The sequence below is a fragment of the Topomyia yanbarensis genome, chromosome 3, assembly GCF_030247195.1.
Source record: "Topomyia yanbarensis strain Yona2022 chromosome 3, ASM3024719v1, whole genome shotgun sequence".
NCBI classification, from domain to species: Eukaryota; Metazoa; Arthropoda; class Insecta; order Diptera; family Culicidae; genus Topomyia; species Topomyia yanbarensis.
In genome coordinates this window covers 243,873,783-243,878,461 of record NC_080672.1, presented here as the reverse complement: position 1 = coordinate 243,878,461, position 4,679 = coordinate 243,873,783, and the positions used below count along the sequence as shown (strand labels likewise).

At 39.0% G+C, this 4,679-nt stretch overlaps 1 long non-coding RNA gene across 1 annotated transcript; it reads right to left on the bottom strand.

The window, feature by feature from the left end:
• Positions 1 to 1,749: 1,749 nt before the first annotated feature.
• Positions 1,750 to 3,883, bottom strand: LOC131692812 (uncharacterized). The gene is made up of 3 exons (XR_009306065.1): positions 3,838 to 3,883; positions 3,176 to 3,352; positions 1,750 to 3,116 (listed from the first exon to the last, which is right to left on the bottom strand). It is a non-coding gene; the product is annotated as an uncharacterized LOC131692812 (long non-coding RNA).
• Between the last annotated feature and the right edge of the window lie 796 nt (positions 3,884 to 4,679).

Below are 4,679 nucleotides of genomic sequence, written 5' to 3'. Positions count from 1 at the left end.
GTGTGATGAAAATGTTTAACCCCACTTTTTTGACAGTTTAGAGAGCTTGTTTACATGGGCTTGGATTTTTTTTATTCGATCGTGGTATGAAAAATTTCGGTTCGTTTACACACACGTTTTACACAACCCAGTATACCAGTAAGGCACAACGTCAAAGTGACAGTGTACTTTGATGGAATATTGCTAAAACTGGTTATCCTGTAATATTTATTTTTAATTTTCTGACGCTTTCATATGTTATGATCATTTGTTGACGGCGCCGGTGGTTGAGTGGTAAGCGTGACCGCCACTCATTCCAATTTGCCTGGGTTCAATTCCATCCGAGGTTGTTGAGATTTTTCTGGGGTGAAAAAATCTGTGGTCACGTCTTCCTTCGGAAGGGAAGTAAAGCCGTTAGTCCCCGGTCTATGAGTTTGGTGGATCGATGTCTAGTCCAGATAGTGAAGTCACCTCTCTGGCGTCGGTAAAGAAGAAGTGATCCAACTTCTATACTCTTACAAAAATATCTCCTCCTCCTGTGATACTTGTGGAGTACGCAGTAGTATATACGGCCTCTAGCAAAAGCAAGTATCGGACTAACCATTCCTTCACTTTCCTTCGCGATTTACGTTCGGGCCTGGCCGGCGCCGGTATTGATCAATAAAGACTAGGATTATCAGGAGTTGCATATTAAAAGATGTTTTGCTACTCCCAAGCATAATTATCGATAACGGAGTAGCAGCCAGGGGTGTTCGCACAAGCTCATACGTTATGATTATTTGCTTGAAGATATTGGCGTGACGAAAAGTGCTAATGGTGAAAATATATATTAGCCATATGCTGAACATATGACATACAGGGCATTTTATTTTAAATTTACTGAGACCCGGAATTAAAATAATCTTGCCATAAACCAAATAGAAATATTGTTCATTGGTATATGAATTCCTGTGTTTTCATTTCAAATTGCCGCGGGCCGATTTTTTCACCCTCGCTAAACGTTTAAGCCAGGTTTAAACGTACTGGTGAACCTGGTTTAAAAGTTAGCGATGGTGAAGAAATCGGTCCCGCAACTGGTACCATTTTGCTTCTGCCTATCAATTGTGATTAAACAGAGTTGATCCAGGTGAAAACCTGCAGTGAAATCTTTGAACAAATGCCGCTGTTGAAGCGTCTTTTAAGTGTTCGATGTTCAGTAGCACCGCAGTCATACCTTGTACCCAGCAACGTAGTTTTCATCGTTGTTGATTGAACCTAGTTTTCAAAACTATTCCGATTAATCCGGGTGTTCCGAATTATTCAGGTTGTTCAATCATTGGTCGCCAGTTGCCTGTCTCATTGCACTCCCACCGCCTGCGCAGCTGTTTTGGCCGTGATTGAAAATAACTTTTATCTTATTTAGATTAGGGACCATTCATAAATTACGTAACGCTTTTAGGGGGGAGGGGGTACGACAAGTTGTGACATAGGGGGGAGGGGGTGTTAACTAGATCGTTACGTAACATGTTTTCATCGAAGAAAAAAATTTTTTTTCTTGGAATTTGTTACGTAACAGGGGAGGAGGAGATGGAAAAATCTGTGACACTTTGTTACATAGGGGGAGGGGGGGGGTCAATTTTGGACAATTTTTGCGTTACGTAATTTATGAATGGTCCCTTAGATAATTGCATTATATAAAATATGAAGCAATGCTTTGAATTCGCACAAAGTTATAAAGCCACCGAGCAGTCATTGAGAGGAAAACAATTTAGAGATGGCAGTCCAGATTTTTTTAGGAGTGGGATAGAAACTTCGAATTAGTTTGAATTTCTAGAAATATCTTTGCTTTTATTAGGGCATTGAATTCCAAACTAAATTTTATTCAACATTGCATATAAGTTCTGTTACATGTTTTTGAAAAGAAACACCAATCTACGTTGTCTTAAACCGACTTCATTGGTTATGCCGCCTGGCCCAGGCGGGACTTCCCATACTGTACACGAAAGCATAGGCAGAACTCATGAGCACCGCCGTTACTCGCATTTTTGCTCCATGAGACAATTATACACAAAACTACCAATAACATTACATTTTTAGAAACAAATAGTTGGTTCCATCTATCTATCTATATCTATATATCTATAAATCTATAAAAGTCAAAGTTTGTATGTATATCATTTATAGATTCCATTTGTTATGGAGCGTATTTGTGTGCTATTGGTTGGGGATTATCTGCCCGCCAGATAGCGCTACGTAAGAATTGTGTTTTCCTCCTATTTCGTTGAAAATCGTAGCAACGCGCGATGGGTATTAGCTAGTTAATTATACGTAAGATGCAAAACCAACTGTATCAATAGACGAAGATCTGAGATGCCGAGCTGCTGAAGCGGCATGTAACACATCGACGTCCACTCGCAATGGCGACTCTTGAGCACGAACGTTAGTCGTTGATGTGGTCGCTGTTGTTTTTTCTCACACCATGCATTCCAGCTCGGTGAACGTACCCTGGATCATATAAATTATGTACCAAGATACTATCTGGGACATTCCTCAAATTACTGCTCATTTCATCCCAAGCCGTAGGTTGTAAAGCAATCACAATTCGCAACGTTCATCGTTCCGTTTGCTGTGCATCCCAAAACGACCCAATAGAATGAATCTGTAAACGGGGAATTCTGCCATCTGCCCTGCAATTAAGCCAGTGTTTATTATCATAGCGTATTATCATCTGTTCCTCAGAACGCTCAACAGTAGTCAGCCGTTTTTAGAAAATAAGCAGTAATTTAGTATTCTACTAGTCATGCGTGACATTGTCAATTGTATCTAGTTGAATTATGCATCCTGGTCGGGCCGTAAACTGTTGCGAGACTATTTTTACGAGTTCCTGGGGGTTAATCAGATAAAGAATCTTAAAACAATTTCGTCGAATCCATCCAATGGAACCTGCGTTTGGAACGCTAGTGTTCGAACATCGATTGCTGTTTGATAAACGCGTAGACTCTGAGCATCACTTGCCACGAAACATGCCGAGGGTCAATTGCTCAAGTTACCCAGTTTTGTACTTGGTAGCAATACGAGAATCCATTTCACATTACTAAAAGCAAGAGTTTCTGGTGAAGTTATTTGAGCCAGTTCACTAACGCCTCGGCCGCACAACTCTAAAAGTGATAAAATACATAAACAAGCGGGCGAGAAATTTACCAAAAAGAATTCATACCATGTCCTAAACACATATGCCACCGTGTTTTCTATCCAGAGCCGTTTGATCAATGTATGTGCCAGGTTCCCAATGTTACAATCCTCATCCCTCTTGCAAGTGAAAAATGATGCTTTTGACAGGTATATGAATGAATTATTTTAGCATCAGTGATGCCAGGTCTATTTAAACAATAGCCTGCAGTAAAAATATAAAAGTCTGCAGATTGCCACAAAAATCTTTAATAAATTTGACATAGAAATGTAATGTGTTAATATTTTGAATGATCAAAAACGTTGAAGGCTGGTTAAAATTAGCTGGCATAGGCTTTGTTCTGCTAAATATTTGTAATCTGCAAAAAATCTGCAGCGAAAATGCAGAATCTGCAGATTTCTTAATATACATGTAGATCTGGCATCCTTTTAGTATTCCCCACAGGAAATTCATTCAAATGGTGTAAAAATACGGGGAAACAAGGCAAGATAGGTATTCAGAATACGGGGTTAAATGAGCAGCTCGCGCTGTTTTTCATTTTTTCAACAGTTAGAGGTACAAAATCATCGCGGCAATATGCGCTAACGAATCGAGAATAAAAAAGGAAGTATTCTAGCATATAAATTTTTTTGACAAGAAAGGTCTATAGTTCTTAAATAGGAAATAAAACCAAGCCTTGAAATATTCACTGTTGATTTTCTGCGAATGGTGTCACTGCTAGTATCGCCCTTTTCAAGAAAAAGCGTTGAATTATTAAAATTGAATTAATAAAGACTCGCCATCTTAACTTGGGTGAAACTAACCACCAAAAAATCCATTGGCCAAAATATTTTGGAGGTACTTGTAGCGACATCTAGTGAAAAATAGCTAAACTAAAACAGCGCCATCTGTATTTCAGATATGTAAGCTAGTGAATTTAACCACCAAAATTTAACCACCATTTTTTATTCAAAGATGAATTAATTTTGATAAAGCTAACAAAGCAATGACAATGTTTTTTTTACTAAATCCAACGAGAAACTAGTTTAAATACCACAAAATTACAACTTTATTGTCAGCGGCCCACAAAATATATAAAACCATAGATATGTAAACAGAACAGTAGAAATGAAAATACATCTATTGGAATAGATCTCTGAAAATCTAAAGAACATAACGCGCTGGGGGGTGGGCGTAGCGTAGTTGGTAAATCGATTGCCTTGCACGCAGCGCACCTGGGTTCAAGTCCCGACCCCGCGCATAGCGTTAGAAATTTTTCATAAGAGATTTTTCTAACCCGAAGAGGCGAATGACCTTAAGGTTAAAACCTCTATAATCGAAAAAAAAAACAACGCAGTCGGCCGTAAGTGCACAGATTACGCCCCTGGGGATCTGAAAAATATGGTGCAGCTGGGTTGCATAAGGTAAAATGCTTTTCACTTTGCATGTAGGAATCGTTCATAAGAAGTCACCAGGGAATTTGTCGGCGCAGTAGAAATGAAATACTAAGTGCTTAGATATTTAGTATAGGTCCCTAGGGATCTTAAAAGTA